Raw genomic sequence first — 22,488 nt, forward strand, 5'->3', positions numbered from 1 at the left:
TTGTTACTTCTGCTTTCTTTTGATATCCAATTGCATGATAAATATTTCTCCATCCCATCACTTTCAATCTGGAGATGTGTTTGGGTCTGAAATTACTCTCTTGTTGGCAGCATATGAATGGGTTTTGTTTTTTATCCACTATGTCCCCCTGTATCTTTTGTTTGGGCTTTTAATCCATTTATATTAAAATTAAATATATATATGTATATATATACATATATATGAAACCATTTTACTTGGTTTGTGGTTATTTTATAGTTTTTCTTTGATTCTTTCCTCTCTTATTTTCTTTCATAGCTTGTTGGGTTTCTTTAGTGATATACCTGGATTCCCTTCTCTATTCTTTGCATATTAATTGTTCGATTTTTGGCTACCATTAGGTTTGTGTATGACATATCATGCATATAGCAGTCTATAAAGTTGATAGTCACATAAGTTTAAACCAATTATTTACTCCTCTCCCTCCACCATTTTAGGTATATAGTGTCATGCTTTACACCTTTTTATTTTGTGAGTCTCTTGATTGGTTTTTTATAGAAATACTTATTTTTATTGCTTTTGTGTTTTCTGCTTTTTTTTTTTAAGATTTGATTTATTTACTTGACAGAGATCATAGGTAGGCAGGCAGGCAGAGAGAGAGAGAGAAAGAGAGAGAGGAGGAAGTAGGCTCCCTGCTGAGCAGAGAGCCCAATGTGGCGCTCGATCCCAGGACTGAGATCATGACCTGAGCCGAAGGCAGAGGCTTTAACTCACTGAGCCATCCAGGTGCTCCTGTTTTCTGCCTTTCATACTCACGGTTTTTCCTTTCCACTCAAATAGTCCCCTTTATTATTTTTTACGGGTCTGGTTTAGTGGTCATGAACTTGAGCTTTTGTTTGTCTGAGAAACTCCTTATCTCTCCTACACTTCTTTAAGATTTTTATTTTTTTATTTTTTTTAAAGATTTTATTTATTTATTTGACAGAGAGGGAGGGATCACAAGTAGGCAGAGAGGCAGGCAGAGAGAGAGAGGAGGAAGCAGGCTCCCTGCTGAGCAGAGAGCCCGATGCGGGACTGGATCCCAGGACCCTGAGATCATGACCTGAGCCGAAGGCAGCAGCTTAACCCACTGAGCCACCCAGGCACCCAAGATTTTTATTTTTAAATAGTTGCTGCACTCATTATGGGGCTCAAACTCACAATCCTGAGATCAAGTCTTGTATACTCGACTGACTGAGATAGCCAGGAGTTCCCTTATCTCGCCTTCTAGTCTGAATGAAAGCCTTGTTAACTAGATTATTCTTGGCTGTACATTTTTCCCTTTTGGTACCTTGACTATATCAAGCCATTGCTTCTGTCATGCAGTTTCTGCTGAAAAACCTACTGATAGCTTTATGGGGATTCCCTTGTATGTAACTGCCTTCTTTTCTATTGCTGCTTTTAATTTTCTTTATCACTTCTTTTTTTTGCCATTTTGATTACTATGTGAGTTAATGTGAACCCCCTTGTGTTGATTTTGTTGGGGGAGGGGGTCTCTGTGCAGGATCTAGATATCTGTTTCCTTCCCTAAATTAGGAATGTTTTCAGTTATTATTTCTTCAGATGAATTCTCTGTCCTATTTTCTTTCTCTCCTCCATCTGGGACTCATGTAAAACAAATGTTACTGTACTTGATGGAATCACTAAGTTCCCTAATTCTATTCCCATTTTGCATAATTCTTTTTTCTCACATTTGTTCAACTTGACTACTTTCCATTACTCTGTCTTCTAATTCATTAATTCATTCCTCTGCTTCTTCCAGCTTGCCATCTATTCCATCAAGTGTATTTTTAATTTCACTTGTGTTCTTCATCTCTAATTGGTTCTTTTTTATGTAACTATAAGACATTTTATGTAATCCCCATGAAAACCACAAAGAAAAAAAATAGAAAATATACAAAAGAAAATTACAAAGGAAACTAAGTATCTCACTACAAGAAAGGACAAATAAGAACATAACAACTATATTAAATACAGGAAACACTTAAGAAAATGTTAATAATAAGTCCTTCCCTGTGAATAATTATTTTATACATAAATCATTTAAAATCTCCAAACAAAAAACATAAAGTAGTTGAATAGATTTTTAAAAAACAGATTCATTTTAAGATGTAAAGACATACATAGGCTACAGGATTTTTTTAACACTGACTACTACAAACCCACTTTCGATAATGACGAAACAACCAGACAGAAGATCAATAAGAAGAGAGGAATTGACCAATTCATCCTAGCAGACACATGGAACATTCTACCCAACAACAGTAGAATACACACTCTTCTCAAACGTACATGGAAGATTCTTAAGGATGGATCACATATTAGGACATATTAGACCACAAAATGAGTTTAAAAATTTGAGAATATTTAAAAAAAAAAATTAAGAGGTCAAGATGGCGGAGAAGCAGCAGGCTGAGACGCCATCAGGTAGCAGGAGATCAGCTAGATAGCTTATCAAACCATTGCAAACACCTACAAATCCATCAGGAGATCGAAGAGAAACAGAAAATCCACCACTTTCTGAAAGGTAGGGCCAGAGGAGAAGTGAATCCAAAGGAATGGGAGGATAGACCACGGGGGGGGGGGGGGGAGGGGCCAGCGCTCGGCAAGTGAGGGACCAGTGGAGCACAAAATCAGGACTTTATAAAAGTCTGCTCCACTGAGGGACATCGCTCCAGAGGCTAAACCGGGGTGAAGCCCACACAGAGTCAGGTGGCCCCAGGTCCCATGGGGTCACAGAAGGATTGGGGGTGTCTGAGTGTCGCAGAGCTCGCAGGTATTAGAGCGGGGAAGCTGGCTACAGAGACAAAGCCAAGGAGTGAGCTCTCAGCTCAGGGTTACCTTGGACTTGTCGCAGGCTTGGTGAGCTCGAAGCTCAGCTAGAGGCCAAGGAAACGGGAGCGATTGAGCGCTTTTCTCCAAGTGCAGCCAGAGGCCAGGCAGATGGGAGTGATTGAGTGCTTTTCTGTGAGGGTGCGCTGAGCAGCAGGCAGAGCTCTCAGCTCCTCCGGGCCAGAGATTGGGTGGTCGCCGTTTTCATTCCCATCCTCCGGAACTCTACGGAAAGCATTCAGGGAAGAAAAGCTCCCAAAAGCGAACTGAGTGGATTACTTAGCCTGGCCACTGGTAAGGGCGGGACAATTCCGCCTCAGGCAAAGACATTTGAGAATCACTACAACAGGCCCCTCCCCCAGAAGATCAACAAGAAATCCAGACCAAGTTCATTTACCAAGGAGAACAGCGGATTCCAGAGGAGGAGAAAGCAAAGCATGGAATTCATGGCTTTCTCCCCATGATTCTTTAGTCTTGCACTTAATTAATTTTTTTTTTCTGCTGCTATTTTTTTTTTTACTTTTACCCTTTCCTCTTTTAACTTTATTTTAGCTAGTTTATCTTAACAATACCTTTCAAAAATAATAATAATATAGTAATAATAACCTTTTTTGAAACTTCATTATTATAGTTAATTTGATCCTTCATTGTATCTAACTTTATTTTTGGCATACAGATAGGGTTTTTTCTTCTAAAAAAATTTGGGGTACAACTTCTCCTAATAGATCAAAATATACCCTAAATCTAGCTCTGGGCTTGTTCTAGCCTCCAACCCAAGCAAATTCTCTCCAATTTCTTTTTCTTTATCCTCCCAACCAACTTACTTTATCAACTCCTTTATTAGAAATTTAAAAAAAATTTTTTTCTCATCTTTATAGGCATATCTGATCCCTTCATTGCATCTACCCTTATGTACGTTTTTCATTCTTTAAAATTTTGGGAGGTAGTTTCTTCTAAAAGACCAAAATACTTCCAAAATTAAGTGGGGTGACCCTGTTCTAGTCACCAGTCTTATATATATATATATATATATATATATATATATATATATATATATATATATCTTTTTTAATATTTTTTCTTTATTTGTTTTCTTTTTTTAACTTTTTTTTTTCCTGAACTTCTTTTTACCCCGTTTCTCCCTCCCACAATTTGGGGACTCTTCTGATTTGGTTAAAGCACATTTTCCTGGGGTCTTTGCCACCCCTTTGGTATTTTATTTGCTCCTTCATATATTCTTATCTGGACAAAATAACAAGGCAGAAAAACTCACTACAAAAAAGAGAACAAGAGGTAATACTGAAGGCTAGGGACCTAATCAATATGGACATTGGTAATATGTCAGATCTAGAGTTCAGAATGACGATTCTCAAGTTTCTAGCCAGGCTTGAAAAAGGCATGGAAGATATTAGAGAAACCCTCTTCAGAGAGATAAAAGCCCTTTCTGGAGAAATTAAAGAACTAAAATCTAACCAAGTTGAAATCAAAAAAGCTATTAATGAGGTGCAATAAAAAATGGAGGCTCTTACTGCTAGGAAAAATGAGGCAGAAGAAATAATTAGTGATATAGAAGACCAAATGACAGAGAATAAAGAAGCTGAACAAAAGAGAGACAAATACTGGAACACGAGGAGAGAATTCAAGAGATCAGTGACGCCATAAGATGAAACAAAATTAGAATAATTGGGATTCCAGAAGAAGAAGAAAGAGAGAGGGGAGCAGAAGGTATATTGGAGAGCATTATTGTAGAGGATTTCCCTAATATGGCAAAGGGAACAATCATCAAAATCCAGGAGATGCAGAGAATTCCCCACAAAATCAGTAAGAATAGGTCCACACCCCGTCAACTAATAGTAAAATTTACAAATCTTAGCGACAAAGAGAAAATCCTAAAAGCAGCCCAGGAAAAGAAGTCTGTAACATACAATGGTAAATATGTCAGATTGGCAGTGGACTTATCCATAGAGACCTGGCAGGCCAGAAAGAACTGGCATGATATATTCAGAGCACTAAATGAGAAAAACATGCAGCCAAGAATACTATATCCAGCTAGGCTATCACTGAAACTAGAAGGAGAGATAAAAAACTTCCAGAACAAACAAAAACTGAAAGAATTTGTAAACACCAAACCAGCTCTACAGCAAATATTGAAAGGGGTCCTCTAAGCAAAGAGACACCCTAGAAGTAGTAGATCAAAAAGGAATGGAGACAATACATAGTAACAGTCACCTTACAGGCAATACAATGGCATTAAATTCATATCTCTCAATAGTCACCCTGAATGTAAATGGGCTAAATGCCCCAATCAAAAGACACAGGGATGGAATCAGAATGGATTAAGAAAACAAAACCCATATATATGTTGCCTACAAGAAACTCATTTTAGAGCTGAAGACAACTCCAGATTTAAAGTGAGGGGGTGGAAAACAATTTACCATGATAATGGACATCAGAAGAAACCTGGGGTAGCAATCCTTATCTCATATCAATTAGACTTTAAGCCAAAGACTATAATAAGAGATGAGGAAGGACACTATATCATACTCAAAAGGTCTTGTCCAACAAGAAGCTCTAACAATTTTAAATATCTATGCCCCTAACATGGGAGCAGCCAACTATATAAACCAATTAATAACAAAATCAAAGAAACTCATCAACAGTAATACAATAATAGTAGGGGACTTTAACACTCCACTCACTGAAATGGACAGATCATCCAAATAAAAGATCAACAAAGAAATAAAGGCCTTAAACAACACACTGAACCAGATGGACATCACAGATATATTCAGAACATTCCATCCCAAAACAACAGAATACACATTCTTCTCTAGTGCACATGGAACATTCTCCAGAATAGATCACATCCTGGGTCATAAATCAGGTCTCAAAGGGTATCAAAAGATTGGGATCATTCCCTGCATATTTTCAGACCACAATGCTCTGAAGCTAGAACTCAATCACAAGAGGAAATTTGGAAAGAGCCCAAATACATGGAGACTAAACACCATCCTTCTAAAGAATGAATGGGTCAACCAGGAAATTAAAGAGGAATTGAAAAAATTCATGGAAACAAATGATAATGAAAACACATTGGTTCAAAATCTATGGGACACAGCAAAGGCAGTCCTGAGAGGAAAATATATAGCGATACACGCCTTTCTCAAGAAACAAGAAAGGTCTCAAATACACAACCTAACCCTACACCTAAAGGAGCTGGAGAAAGAACAACAAAGAAAGCCTAAACCCATCAAGAGAAGAGATATCATAAAGATCAGAGCAGAAATCAATGAAATAGAAACTAAAAAAACAATAGAACAAATCAAGGAAACTAGGAGCTGGTTCTTTGAAAGAATTAATAAGATTGATATACCCCTGGCCAGAGTTATCAAAAAGAAAAGAGAAGGGACCCAAATAAATAAAATCAAGAATGAAAGAGGAGAGATCACAACAAACACCAAAGAAATACAAACAATTATAAGAACATACTATAAGCAACTCTACGCCAACAAATTCAACAATCGGGAAGAAATGGATACATTCCTAGAGACATATAAACTACCACAACTGAAGCAGGAAGAAATAGAAAACCTGAACAGACCATAACCAGTAAGGAGACTGAAACAGTCATCAAAAATCTCCAAACAAAGCCCAGGGCCAGACAGCTTCCCAGAGGAATTCTACCAGACATTTAAAGAAGAACTAATTCCTATTCTCCAGAAACTTTTCCAAAAAATAGAAATGGAAGGAAAACTTCCAAACTCATTTTATGAGGCCAGCATCACCTTGATCCCAAAACCAGACAAGGATCCCAGCAAAAAAGAGAACTACAGACCAATATCCTTGATGAACACAGATGCGAAAATTCTCACCAAAATACTGGCCAATAGGATCCAACAGCACATTAAAAGGATTATTCACCACGACCAAGTGGGATTTATTCCAGGGCTGCAAGGTTGGTTCAACATCCGCAAATCAGTCAATGTGATACAACACATCAATAAAAGAAAGAACAAGAACCATATGATACTCTCAATAGATGCTGAAAAAGCATTTGACAAAGTAAAGCATCCCTTCCTGATTAAAACTCTTCAAAGTGTAGGGATAGAAGGCACACACCTCAATATTATCAAAACTATCTATGAAAAACCCACTACAAATACCATTCTCAATGGAAAAAAACTGAAAGCTTTTCTGCTAAGGGCAGGAATATGGCAAGGATGTCTATTATCACCACTGCTATTCAACATAGTACTAGAAGTCCTAGCCTCAGCAATCAGACAACAAAAAGAAATTAAAGGCATCCAAATCGGCAAAGAAGAAGTCAAACTATCACTCTTTGCAGATGATATGATACTATATGTGGAAAACCCAAAAGGCTCCACTCCAAACTGCTAGAACTTGTACAGGAATTCAGTAAAGTGTCAGGATATAAAGTCAATGCACAGAAATCAGTTGCATTTCTCTACACCAACAACAAGACAGAAGAAAGAGAAATTAAGGAGTCAGTCCCATTTACAATTTCACCCAAAACAATAAGATACCCAGGAATAAACCTAACCAAAAAGGCAAAGAATCTATACTCAGGAAACTATAAAGTACTCATGAAAGAAATTAAGGAAGACATGAAGAAATGAAAAAATGTTCCATGCTCATGGATTGGAAGAACAAATATTGTGAAAATGTCTATGCTACCTAAAGCAATCTATACCTTTAATGCAATCTCTGTCAAAATCCCATCCATTTTTTTTTCAACGAAATGGAACAAATAATTCTAAAATTTATATGGAACCAAAAAAGACCTCGAATACCCAAAGGAATATTGAAAAAGAAAGCCAAAGTTGATGGCATCATAATTCCAGACTTCAAACTCTATTATAAAGCTGTCATCATCAAGACAGTATGGTACTGGAACAAAAGCAGACACATAGATCAATGGAACAGAATAGAGGGCCCAGAAATAGACCCTCAACAATATGGTCAACTAATCTTTGACAAAGCAGGAAGGAATGTCCAGTGGAAAAAAGACAGCCTCTTCAACAAATGGTGTTGGAAAAACTAGACAGCCACATGTAGAAAAATGAAATTGGACCATTTCCTTACACCACACATGAAAATAGACTCAAAATGGATGAAGGACCTCAATGTGAGAAAGGAATCCATCAAAATCCTTGAGGAGAACACAGGTAGCAACCTCTTCGACCTCAGCCACAGCAACTTCTTCCTAGGAACATCACCAAAGGCAAGGGAAGTAAGGGCAAAAAAATGAACTATTGGGACTTCATCAAGATCAAAAGCTTTTTCACAGCAAAGGAAAAAGTTAACAAAACCAAAAGACAACTGACAGGATGGGAGAAGATATTTGCAAACGACATATCAGATAAAGGGCTAGTATCCAAAATCAATAAAGGGCTCAGCAAACTCAACACCCAAAGAACAAATAATCCAATCAAGAAATGGGCTGAGGACATGAACAGGCATTTCTGCAAAGAAGACATCCAGATGGCCAATAGACACATGAAAAATGCTCCACATCACTCAGCATCAGGGAAATACAAATCAAAACCACAATGAGATACTACCTCACACCAGTCAGAATGGCTAAAATTAACAAGTCAGGAAATGACAATGCTGACAAGGATGTGGAGAAAGGGGAACCCTCCTACACTGTTGGTGGGAATGCAAGCTGGTGCAACCACTCTGGAAAACAGCATGGAGGTTCCTCAAAAAGTTGAAAATAGAGCTATCTTATGACACAGCAATTGCACTATTGGGTATTTACCCTAAAGATACAAATGTGGGGATCTGAAGGTACATGGGCACCCGAATGTTTATAGCAGCAATGTCCACAACAGCCAAACTATGGAAAGAACCTAGATGTTCATCAACAGATGAATGGATCAAGAAGATGTGGTGTATATATACACAATGGAATACTATGCAGCCATCAAAAGAAATGAAATCTTGTCATTTGCGACGACGTGGATGGAACTAGAGGGTATTATGCTTAGTGAAATAAGTCAATCAGAGAAAGACAACTATCATATGATCTCCCTGATATAAGGAAGTAGAGATGCAACATGGGGGTTTGGGGGGTAGGAAAAGAATAAATGAAACAAGATGGAATCAGGAGGGATAGAAACCATAAGAGACTCTTAATCTCACAAAACAAACTGAGGATTGCTGGGGGGAGGGGGGTTGGGAAAAGGGGGGTGGGGTTATGGACATTGGGGATGGTATGTGCTATGGGGAGTGCTGTGAAATGTGTAAACATGGAAATTCACAGACCTGTACCCCTGGGAATAAAAATACATTATATGTTTATAAAAAAATTTAAAAAAATAATAAAAAAATAATTAAGAATATTGGCATGAAATCATACCAAGTATCTTTTCTAACCACAATAGAATTAAACTAAGTATCAGTAACAGGAGAATAACTGAAGCATTCATAAATATGTGGAAATTAAACAACACACTCCCGAAAAGAAATGAGCCTAAGAAAACTTCAAAAAGGAAATTAGAAAACAGAAAATATCTTAAGACAAATAAAAATGAGAACACAACACACCAAACCTATGGGATACAACAGGTCAGTAACAAGAGAGAAGTTAATAGCAGTAAACACCTATATTCAAAAGAAGAAAGATCTGGAATCAATAACCTAACTTTACACATCAAGAAACTAGAAAAGAAACTGAGCCAAAAATTAGCAGAAGAAAGGAAATAACAAAAATTCAAACAAATAAATAAAATGGAGAATAGAAAAAAATAAAATGAATGAAACTAAGAGTTGGGCTTTGAAAAGATCAACAAAACTGAGAATCTTTTGCTAGACTAAGGAAAAACAAGAAGACTCAAGTCAGAATTGAAGAGGAAATAGGACAATCGATGGCACAGAAATAAAAAGGATTCTAAAAGACTACTATGAACAATTGCAGGCCAGCAGTAGATAACCTAGCAGAAATGGACAAATTCCTAAAATATAAAACACACCAACCCTAAACCCAGAAGAAGTAAAAAATCTGAGCTGAACTATACCCAGTAAGGAACTCCAATTAGTAAACATAACCTCCAAACAAAGAAAAGCCCAGGGCCAGATAATTTCACTGGAGAATTCTATTCAGCATTTAAAGAAGAATTAGTGCCAATCCTTCAAAAATTCTTCCAAAAAGCTGAAGAGGAAGAAACACTTCCAATCTCAGTGTATGAGGCTACCCAGATACAAAGCCAAATATACCACATAAAAAGAAAACTATAGACCAATATCCATGGTAAATACTGATGGAAAATCTTCAAAAAAATACTAGCAAACTAAATTCAGCAGCACATTAAAATCAATATAGACCACAACCAAGTGGGATTTACTCCTGGGATGCAAGAACATTTTAGCATTTGAAAATCTATTAATATAATTCATCCCATTAGTAGAACACAGGGCAAAATTCCACATGATCATCTCAAATGATAGAAAAAGTGTCTGGCAAAATTCAATACCATTTTATAATAAAAATGCTCAATAAACTAGGGATAGGAGGAAATTCCCACAATATTTTTTCAAAGTCATACATGAAAAGACTATAGCTAACATAATATGCAATGAAGAAAAACTAAACCTTTTTCTCTAAGACCAGGAGGAAGGTAAGGATGACCCTTCTTACCACTTCTATTCAACAGGGTACTGGAAGCCCTAGTCAGAGCAATTAGACAAGAAAAAGAAATAAAAAACATCCAAACTGGAAAGGAAGAAGTTAAATTATCTCTGTTCACAGACAATATGCTCTTCAATGTAGAAAGCCCTAAAGATACGACAAAAAAAAAAAAAAAAGAATTCCAACTATTAAACAAATTCAACAAATTTTCAGGATACAGAATCAAAAAACAAAAATCAGTTATGTTTTTATACACTAGGAGTGAAGAATTTTTTAAATAAATATATATTTTTATCCCCAGGGGTACAGGTCTGTGAATCGCCAGGTTTACACACTTCACAGCACTCACCATAGCACATACCCTCCCCAATGTCCATAACCCCACCCCCTTCTCCCAAACCCCCTCCCCCCAGCAGCCCTCAGTTTGTTTTGTGAGATTAAGAGTCACTTACGGTTTGTCTCCCTCCCAATCCCATCTTGTTTCATTGATTCTTCTCCTACCCCCTTAACCCCCCATGTTACATCACTACTTCCTCATATCAGGGAGATCATATGATAGTTGTCTTTCTCCGATTGACTTATTTCGCTAAGCATGATACGGAGTGAAGAATTTTAAAAGAAAATTAAGGAAATAATATCATTTGCAATAGCATCAAAAGGAATAAAACACTTAGGAATAAACTTAACCAAGGGAATGAAAGAACTGTTCTCTGAAAACTGTAAAATATTGTTGAAAAAAATTGGAGAAGACATAAATTAATGGAAAGACAACCAGTGATGATGGATTGGAAGACTTAATATTATGAAATGTCCTTATTACCCAAAGTGATCTGTACTTAATACAGTCTCTATAAAAATCTCAATGGCATTTTTTCAAGATTTTATTTATTTAAATGACAAAGAAAGAGAGAAAATGAGCACAAGCAGGCTGAAGGACAAAGGGAGGGAAGAAGCAGGCTCCCCCGCTGAGCAAGGAGCCAGACATAGGGCTTGATCCCAGGACCCTGGCATCATGACCTGAGCTAAAGGCAGTTAACTGACTAAGCCACCCAGATGCCCCCCTCAATGGTATTTTTGCACAAATAAAAAGACAATCCTAAAATTTACAGAATCCCAAAAGACCTCATAGAGCAAAACCAGTCCTGACAAAGAAGAGACTGGAAATCTCGTTCTTCTGATTTCAGAATGTATTACAAACCTACAATGATCAAAACAGAATAGTACTGGCATAAAGACAGAGGAATAGGTTGGGGTGCCTGGGTGGCTCAGTGGGTTAAGCCTCTGCCTTCAGCTCAGGTCATGATCTCAGGGTCCTGGGATTGAGCCCTGCATCGGGCTCTCTGCTCGGTGGGAAGCCTGCTTCTCCCTCTCTCTCTGCCTGCCTGTCTGTGTACTTGTGATTTCTCTCTACCAAATAAATAAAATAAAAAATCTTAAAAAAAAAAAAGACAGAGGAATAGGTCAACAGAACAGAGTACAGAGCCCCAAAATATATCCTCATGTACAATGCTAAATGATCTTCAATGAGGGTGCCAAGACTACCTAATAAGGGAAAGATAGTCTCTGCAGCAGCTGCTCCTGGGAAAACCAAATGCCCACATGTAAAAGAAGGAAGCAGGATCCTTATTCTATAACATACACAAAAACCAACTCCAAATAGTTTAAAAACCTAAACATAGCCTTGGAACTATAAATCTCCTAGAAGAAAATAAGATAAGCCTCGTGACATTGGATACGGCAGTGATGTCTTGAATATAACAGTAAAAACACAGACAACAAAAAGCAAACATAAACAAATGAGACTAAAGCCAACTTAAAGATTTCCACACAGCAAGGGGATGTAATGTACAGCATGGCGACTATATTTAACCCTACTATAGTCTATATAAGTAATAAGAATGTACTATCATTACAAGTTAGAGGTAGATTTTTAAAGTGCTCACCACACACACACACACACACACACACACACACACAATTATAAGAACACAAGTGACAGATGTATTAACTACACTGTGATAATCATTTTGCAATATATACACATAAAATCACTTTGCTGGGTACCTTAAATTTACACAATGTTATATGTCAATTACATCTCAATAAAGCTGGAAAAAATAAAAATAGAATTATCATATGATTCAGCAATCCCATTTCAAGATATATATATATATAGATATATAGATATATAGATATATAGATATCACAAACAGAACTGAAAACAGAATCTCAAAAAGATATTTGCACACCCACATTCACTGCAACATTATTGACAGCTGCCAAAAGGAGAAGAAACCTAACTGTCCATTGACGGAAGAACAGATGAACAAAATGGAGCACATACAAACAATGGGATATTATTCAGCCTTAAGAAAAAAAAGGAAATCTTGTCAAATGCTACAAAACATATGAACCTTGAGGACACTCTGCCCAGTGAAATAAGCCAGTCATGAAAAGATAATTGTGGCACAATTCTGTTTGTATGAGGTATTTAAAGGAGTCGAAGGCACAGGCAGAAAGTGCGGTGTGGTTGCAAGGATCAGAGGCAGGGGAGGGAAACTGGAAACTGCTGTTCAATGAATACAGGATTTCAGTGGTGCTATGAGAAAACTTTCTAGAGATCCGCTGCACAAGAATTAATACTGCTATGGACTTAAAAACGGTTATGGTCGTAAATTTTCTGTTATTCCTGTTTTGCCACAAGGAAAAAAAATACGTGATGCACATAAATCTAAAAAAAAAAAAAAAACAGACTAAACTCTGACATAAATTCTTATAAATAGGAACCTTAGAAATTAATTCACCGAATTTTACAGAAGAGCAAAGGGAAGCATTCATTGTAACTAGCTTTTCAAGTAAGTAGTCAGGTGAGTCTGTAATGACTGACTTCTGTGAACTATTCTGGTTCCTTGTGTTTTTGTAATGGTTTAAAAATTATTTGTGAATAAGTGCGTGAACATAATATACATAATGTTATTATTTTTGATGGGAATCTAGAAACCAGTCTATAGGTATATAGATTCTAGGTTGTTCTATGAAGCTCAGGACATCTGACCTGTCCGGCTCTCTATGGTTTCAGTCATTCTCCATCACGTCCCGTGATTGCCAAGGACACCCCGAGTGACATCCGTGCAGGTCAGTCTGTTCCCCAGCATTCGACGCAACTGAGCATCACCTGAATTCACTTACAAGAAATACATGAATTTTTGTTTTACTATCCTCATATACTTTGGGCTTTAGTTCAACATTCTCATTTGTTTTCCTTGTTTAAGCTCATTCTCTTTGACTTAGAGGATGGGGACCAAAATGACAATGAGGAGATCCGTCTTTACACGATCTCTACTTTTTACACCACTAGTCCCAGAGGCCAATCACAGCCTTGCTCTTCTTATTCCCAACATTGCAAAAACCTGTCTATTGTCTTTAGCATTTTTTCCAAACCTGCACTCATGATGAGGTAGGTCCAGTCCTGACATTCTTCTTATGGGTTCATGTTACTCTTTCACTCTGCTCCCTCTCCACCTCCCACACACATCCTCACCAAATGTCACCTCACAGGTAGACGCTAGGGTGTGATGTCCCTTTCCTACGTGACTTCTTTTGCTTCCTCATAATGACATGGGACTTCAGAGCCGCAATGCTGCTTTGGAGTGTCCCACTCCACAACTGATTTTACAGTCTCTGTCCCCTGGGCTCCTTCCTCCCAGAATTTCAAAACCCATCCTCTTAAGATCCACTAGACACCAGACTATTTCAACAAGCTAGTGGGATTTTTTTCTCCAATGGTTTCACCATGTTGATGTCACCAACAAGTTCTTACTTAGTAAGTAGATTCAAGTCTGTCATAGCACTTGAATGATACGCTCTTACAAAGCACTGCAATTTGCTTACATCACCTAGACATTCCGAGAATGGAAATTCAGCCCAAGTCCGAGCACACTGCTGTCTTCCCCAGGAAGGATAACCCCACCTGAGCTGAAAGAGCTTCTGCTCAGTGATTGGCCCTGAGCTAAGGGTGCAGGAAACTGCATCTCATTCAATCCGGCATTTTATCCTACATGAGAGCCACTCTGTTCACCCTGTTTCACAGATGAGGTCTAGAAAGCTTTTCCCACTTATTCTTGGTGTCCAAGGGGTGAGAAGCAGATCTGAAATTTCGACATATGCTAGTCCACCTCAAGTTCCCCCTCATTGACCACTTACCGCACTGTACCTCTGTACAGTGTGTTATGGCTGTAATTTCCTTGCCTCGATGACTCTTTTATCATCCATATTAGGAAAACTCTATTTACCATCCTTATTTGAATTCTCCTGGTTGTGCTGTTTCAGCAAACCCCTTCCTGAGAAATGTCTTTTTTTCACTCCAGAAAACTGTTAGTTGTCTCTTTCTACACTCTATAAGATTAGCACAGCCACCACCAGCCTATATAAAATATCTTTCTCCATATTCTATTCTATGAAATTCCTTCATTTCTTATCCCAAAGTTCTTTTGTCTTGCTCTTGCATTTAGTTTTAAATCACTGGAAATAAATGTAAAGTTAATGACTCGCTGTCCCAAATCATAAAGATAAAAGGCATATTAATAGACTTTTTAAAAGAAGATTTGAGAGCTCATCAAATGATTTCTACCCAGGGACTCTCAACCACACATAACTCAGCTGCTTCTAACCACGAATCTAAATTAGAAAGAAAATGAGCATGCCTGAATAAGACTTTATCATTCTTAAAGGAATTATTTAATATTTCAAATGTGTTCGTTAAATGCATACAGTGCCACATGCTTGAGGCTTTAACCTACCAGGTTTATTTTTAAAACACTAATTCTACTAATAAAAGTGAAAGGAAGGCATTCAACATTTCAGTTATAGAAAAAGAATATATTCAAATGCCTATTTTCATGCATAATTCAATTTAGCTCATGAGAATTTGAACATCAGACTCACCTTTATCCACACCCTCAGTCATGTTTTTTAACCAAAATGCCCTCAGCAGTTTTGGGGGGCTGTAACTGACTTAATTTACTTACAGTACGTGGTAGTGATGATGTCTGCCGTGATAATCGTGTGTGGGTGAAGGAGACTATGAAACAAGCCACCAACACCATTCATTCAGTGAAGGAAATATGGGTTCCGCCTTCATTGTTTTCTTCTTAAAATGCAACAGATCTACAACTTACTTTTTAAATGTCCAGTTTTGGGGTTGGGGAGATGATGATTATTCAGTAAAGTCAGTTTCCACATAAATTACACTGAACATGACCTTCAGGCCCCACCGCTCCTCCGGATCACGCGCAGTAGCTATCTTCTGCGAAGAGCAAGACGGCAAGTATTCGGGGCTAGGAGGGCCGCAGGGTCTCAGCGGCACTCAGCTTTGTTGCGCTGTGTCGTGTTGTATCATCTTGTTTCTGCTCTCCTTTACCAATAAAACGTGTGGCTCGCAGGCTGCAACCCCGACAAGCCACAGGTTCTGTCTCGTCCACAGCCTACAGCTGTCTGGTCCTCTCTTAAAAAGAAAGACCTGAAGTTCTGCTTAGTGACAAGAGCACAGGTAACTCGGAATAAATTACTCTGTTTCTCCGGGTTTCTAGGACGAACAGATGATTTTCATGGGAAAGAGAAGGACACAGCCAGAGGGATCTGTGGGGCAGGGTCTGGGGTGGGGGCAGAGCGAGAGCCACATTAAAATGTGAGCCGGAGCTCCGTGTGTTCGGAGCGCAGGGCGGGGTCGGGCCGGAATGTCCAGAGGGCATTTCCAGGGCTCCGAGCAGGTTGGTTTCTGCAGAGCTTACATCGAATCCATTCCTATAACATCTACCGAGCCACACACACACACACACACACACACACGCACGCACGCACGTGCGCGCAGATGCACCAGGACGTGTAGAAGTCACACGTTCAAGTTCCAACAGAGCAGGAAGCCTAAGGGGAGCAAGCCCATGGGGTGTAGGTGGTAAGGACAGGCCGAAAGAGGGACAGCTATGGGATGAGGGTGACTGGGGAGAGATGTGTGGCGTCTGACCCCAGCTGAACAGAGTGAGAAGCACGTTCCCAGTGCACCGGAGAACGGATCAAGTCTGTGCAGCAAGAAACGCTAAATTCTGGGCAGGAAACTACCTACAGCTCCGTGTCATCCAAGGTAGCAGGTCAGAATCAGGACTGAGGAGAGGCAGCTGCAGGGTGGGCAGGAGGGGTCCAGAAGGACCACTCGGGCTGTGCGAGGAGCACGTGGGCAGCTGCGGGTAACAGGAAATCGCTTGCGGCAAGAGGCCTCGTGGCCAAATTGGCGTTTAAGATCAATCACTGGCACCTGGGACAGCCTGGAACACCAACTTAGGAACTGAACCCTGAGCCTTGGCCGGAGATGAAGACTGACCAAGTCTCGGCATGAAAGACCGGAGTGAAGACCACGACTATGGTTAGCCATGTCTACTGATAAACCGAGACCTCCTGGGGATGGAGGGGAGGGGCCTGAGATTGGGAGGGGAAGAGAGGGTGGGAGGGCCTGCCATGGGGCTTCCACCCCTGCACTGGGGGGTGACGTGCAGGAATGAGAGAGGCCTCCTGGAGAGAGGAACAGGTGTCCTGAACTCCCCTTCGGAGGAGGCAAGATGTGTACCCCGGAGGGAGTGCCCTTGGCACAGTGGCTCTAAGAGGCAGTGCTCACGGAAGTCACTCAGGACTGGCTGAAGGGACAGTCCTGTGTCCCACCCCAGACTCTGATTCCATAGGTCTGGGAAGGGCTCAGGAAATCCACTCTTACCAGGCTCCTGGCAGAGGGTGGAGTGGGGGGGTGAGTTGGAGGGGGGGTACAGGTGGATCTCAATTAGGCAGCCCAGGGAGCACACATCTGACTCTCTGGGTGCTTAAAGAGGCCAAGGACTAGAAGTTCTTGATTTCGTTGGGGAAGAGGTTGAGGGGAGAGGGGGCTGGCTTCCCGCGGAGCAGGGAGCCAATGTGGGGCTCCATCCCAGGACCCTAGGATCATGACCTGAGCTGAAGCAGCCACTTAACCTATTGAGCCACCCAGGCACCCTTGGGTTCAACATTCTGAAAGCGTAAACCAAATTCATACGCAGGGTCACGCCCCAGGCAGGAGATTGCAAGGCGCTGTGAAAGGACCTGAGACAGAGCACAAACAATGTGACAATCACCCACCAGCAGCAGAGCTCTGGAAGGGCTCAGAACTTTGCCTGGATCTCCACAGGGAGCAGGAACAGAGCTGGGGAAGCGAAACTGGGAGTGGCCACGACTATGCTCACCTTCCAGGGGCAGCTGAGAGGCTCAGGGGAGAGCTCGGGGGAGAGGACGACTTCAGAAGTGGCCCAGGGTTGCTACTGGGAGCTTCTCGGATCTCTGAGGGTAAACACACTCGTCTTCCCATGACTGCTTCCTCCCCTCAATGCACCTGGGGTGAAAATCATCTTTTTTTCCACTACCTGGACCTTTTTTTTTTTTTTGAAGATTTTATTTATTTATTTGACAGACAGAGATTACAAGTAGACAGAGAAGCAGGCAGAGAGAGGAAGGGAAGCAGGCCCCCCGCTGAGCAAAGAGCCCGATGTGGGACTCGATCCCAGGACCCTGAGATCATGACCTGAGCTGAAGGCAGCGGCTTAACCCACTGAGCCACCCAGGTGCCCCTGGACCTTTTTTCTTTAACCCATGTAGATAAACTATATGCATCTTTAAACTAAATAAATAATTTTCATTGAAAGGTTTCCTGTTCTCTTGACATGCCCATCCTCTGCTCTTTGAAACTCGAACAGAACAATGTGTTACTTCTAGTACAGAGAAGAGCCCGGAACAGAGGAATGGCCACAGAGCGGGGGAAGGAGAACCAAAGGAGAAAGGGGTGAGGAGAGAAAAGGAGACTGGTCACTGCTGTTAAAAATACCATCTCCCCACGTTTGCCCCATGTGCCTCCCTCTCAGGGGGGTAACGGTCAAACCCTCTACCTTCCCACCTGTCCATGCTCCTGTTTGGTAGAAAGACCCAAAAGGCAGGTACTTATTTGAAGTGCTCCACTCACCGCAGGTCAAATATACAGAACTATCTTTATATTTTTAAAAAAATTAACATTTAATGTATTATTTGTGTCAGGGGTACAGGTCTGTGATTCATCAGTTTTACACAATTCACAGCGCTCACCATAGCACATACCCTCCGACTGTTCTTAAATATCCCGGTTCCAGTGAAATATATTTTCTCACTCATGCAAATGTTTTAACGCATCAAATGACCTGCAAGTTATGGACACACATGTATGTACACATACATATATCAGGGTCCCATATGCATTATATCTTAGTATGTTTTTACTCAACACCTTTCATCTTCTGATTTCTTAAGGAGGAAGAAGTGTTCCTATTCTCAAAGAACATTCGAGATCTGCAGTGGGTTCCCATTGGCTGGACATCCTCCTTTATGTGCAGGAGCACGGACTTACCCACAGATCACATGGATGGCTGCCACGGTATCTACCATAACTTGTGTCTTCAAGCATTCTCACACCAAAGAGTGGGAAAGTCTTTACAAGATTATTTCGCATTCAAAATAAAATAGCTATTAGAGGACATGCTGAGCAAACTTCACTCTCCCAGTTCTCAAAGGACACAGATAAACTGAACCATTGTGCCCTCTACATGAAATTCTCCTGGTTAAACTCATTTTTCCTTTTGTAAGTAAACATCGGAACATGGATTATTTGTATAGCAAGTAATACATCCCTGGGCGTGTTAACGCTATCTCTAAAGCAATGCCGTATATGCTGGTTTCCAAAAAGCCCATCAAATATAAACCTCACAGGTTCACACAGACTGGTTACCCTTGGCAAGGGACCACAGTTGTTCATGTTTAGCCCATGTTACATACGCTTGCATCATTTTAATAAACTAAACTTGAAACGGACGACTTGACATGCTTCCGAGGACCCTAAACTCACGGCTGACAAACCACCTGCAAAACTTTTCGAACATCAAGAGCACAGGAATAGGACACTTGATGGTTCCGGGAGGTCTGCTGCCGCCCTGTCGTCAGCTGTGCGGCTCTGGCGCCCAGAGCTCCGGGACGACTTGGGGTCGCTCGTTCTCACTCTTCATTCTGGGTGAAAATCACTAGCGGACGCATGGATAGACTGCGGGAGCTTCGTAAGCACCCCAAGAACCCATGGCAAACATGCGCGAGGCGTTTTAACCTTCCGGAACAGAGAGACTCCAAACATTTCCGGAGACCCTCCGAGAAAGCCAGGCAGGGTCGGCGCTCCCCGGGAGCTCCTGCGCGGGGCAGAATAAAGACCGCCTTTGCGCCTGCCTTCTGCTCCCCCACTCCTTCGGCCGGTTCAGAACAGCTAAGTTTCCCTCGGCCCTGCTGAGCAAAACACCATCCAAGGGCTGGAGAATTCTACCAGGTGCCAAACGAGTAACGCACCATTTGAACGCATTGGCTCCCTCCCCGAAGCGGAGACCGGAGCCCGAGCGAGCCGCCGCAGCTTCTCAGTCATGACAGACACGCCGGGAGAACTTGATGAGAATCATCTCCATTCGCTCTGGGCCGTACACGGTGCCAGTTAAACCCAGCGCCTCCACCGAGCGGTGGGTTCTACCAGCGGGGGGAGGTGGGCGGAGGCCGCGCGGAGCAGGAGCCGCGAGCAGCCCCGATGGGTACCCCGCTGCCCCGCCGACTTGGCCCGCAGGGTGGCGGCCGGGCCTGCAAGACAATGGAGCGGACACTGGCCGGCGGGGGTCGCGGTCGGGGGTCAGTGGGATCTGGGGGAAGAGGCCACAGCCAGGAAGCCCACCTTCACCCCTACATCTTTGTTCTCTGCAGTAGTCGCTCTTTTTCATCCCCAGAGGAGAACGAGAAGGAAGACGGTCCCCTGCGGCCCCCAGAAGTGGCCGGGTGGGTGACCGCGCGGCCCCTCCCATCTCCCGCAGCAACGACAGGCTCCCGGGTCCCTCTAAACTGCCAGCTTCGCCTCCTCTCCTCGGCCAGGTCCAGAGTTCAGAGGCTTTCTGCTCTCGGCCCGCGTTCGCACACCTCCCCGCGTCCCCTTCCCGGGGAAGGACCGCCAGCGTCCTCTCCACGCCCCCCTCTCCACGCCGGGACTCGGGCTGGGGACCCGCGCGACCTAGGTGCGAGCACCCCGCACCCTCCCGGAGTCGCCAGCGCCGCGGGGCAGGGGGGGGGCATCTGCGCCCCCGCCGACCTCTGCACCCGGGGCGAGGCTGCTTGGCCGACCGCCCCGCGCTGGGGAGCGCGCCCCGCGCCCCGCCGCCGCCCTACCTGCCTTAGAAGGCGCCACGGGAGCGGCGTGCAGCCGGCGGCGCGAACGCGGGGATCCGCTCCGGGTGCGCCGCGGCGGGCGAGCGGGGGCGGCGGGGCGCGGGGGCCGCGGGGGCGCGGGGGCCCTGCGCCCGGGGCCTCGGCGCGCTCGGGGCGGGCGCGGTGCGCGCAGCCGGGCGGGCGGGAGGCTGGCCGCGGCCGCCGGGAGCCGGGTGGGCTGTGCTCGCTCCGCCCGCCTCCGGGACCCGAGGCCGCACTCGCCCCTCCCCGCGCGCCCCGCCGGCCGCCGGGCTCGGCTCCAGGTCTCGGGGGCGCCGCCTGCCCCCCTCGCTCCGCCCCCGGCTGTCCCGCGGCTCCCGCCTCGGCCGGACTGCGGAGCCCGCCTCCCTCCGCGGCGGCCCCGGGTGGTCGCTCCAGGTCTCCTGCCTCCTCCTTCCCACGCTTTCACGCGCGGAGACCGCGCCTCTGCTCTGCTCTTCCTGCTCCTCCGAGCCTCCCCTGCGGGCTCTCCCGCCTCGCGCTTTGCTGACAGCCTAAGAATGGGGCTCGCTCGTCCAACTTTTCCTTCCTGACTCGTGCGAGAAGCGGGGGAGCTGGCGGGGAAGGCGGTGGCCGCGCCGCGGGTCCCCTTCCCTCTGGCCCGGAGTTGTGGCCTGGAGCGGGCATCTCCCTTGGGCAGTCCGACCAGAACAAAGGCCATCGCGGGGACTGTGGCAGTTGTCACCAGATGAGACGAGTGACCCTTTTAAAGATACAGAGGCCATACAGTCCTTCCTGCCCTGGCACTTGAGAGCTTCCGAATTGTGCTGAATTCTCCAAAATATGAATTTTTGCGTGGGACAAGAGAAGCATGGGCGAGCTCCCTTTCTCTAGGGATCTGCTCTCTGTTGCAGTATACATGCCAGAATAGAATCCCACACTCACCCACCCCCCAAATTTTGCTCCTCTTTGCCCTGTAAACATGTTCCACTGTCCACGTTTTGCCGCGAGAGCTATCGGTTCTATTAATTCTGGGCTTATTTGAATAAAGTTATTGCGTGTGTTATATACAAGGCCCTTTGCTATTCTGTATTATAAAGTGTGCATGTGTGCAAAGGGCCTTGTATATAACACACGCAATAACTTTATTCAAATGAGTTTATAACCATATTAATTATTCAGATTATTCCCTTCTAAATAAAACATGTGATACATGGGTATATGAAAAATAGAGAATCTGGAGTTCTCTGCATGAAATGCAAAATTTCATACTTAAATGACGTTAAACAGTGCACGTTCAGGAATGGATTAAATGATGATTCTGAGATCCTATATTAATTTTCATTTACCTTTCATATTTTTCTGTGAGTTGAGAGACATTTTGTGAATGTTAGGACAGGATCAGTTCAAGGAATCAGCTTACCTTATGTATTATGGGATGGTCTAGAGATGTTTTCCATACATAATGTGACAGGAGTATAGATAGACCCAAGTCAGATTTAATTCTTACAAAAATAATGCATAGGGTCATTGAATTTATCAAAGCAATTCAACAATAGAACTAAGGGTAATATGAACTAGTAAGAATGGTTCTGAATTAAAAGTAATATATTTCAACACCTAATTTTTATCTGGACATCTTATACACTGGCACCAAGAAACAGCAATGCGCTGATTACCCATTTCTGTATTTATTGTGTTGCATTTTATGTGAAACCATTCCA

The 22,488-nt window shown here is 42.7% G+C and overlaps 1 protein-coding gene across 1 annotated transcript in view; it reads right to left on the reverse strand.

The window, feature by feature from the left end:
- The window catches only part of MYO16 (myosin XVI), a 584,648-nt gene extending 563,773 nt beyond the window's left edge, over positions 1–20,875 (reverse strand). The window contains exon 1 of the mRNA XM_032314881.1: positions 20,786–20,875. The gene's annotated coding sequence lies outside the window, so the exon portion shown is untranslated. The remainder of the gene's footprint in view (positions 1–20,785) is intronic.
- Between the last annotated feature and the right edge of the window lie 1,613 nt (positions 20,876–22,488).

Source organism: Mustela erminea, chromosome 15 (genome assembly GCF_009829155.1).
Source record: "Mustela erminea isolate mMusErm1 chromosome 15, mMusErm1.Pri, whole genome shotgun sequence".
NCBI lineage: Eukaryota > Metazoa > Chordata > Mammalia > Carnivora > Mustelidae > Mustela > Mustela erminea.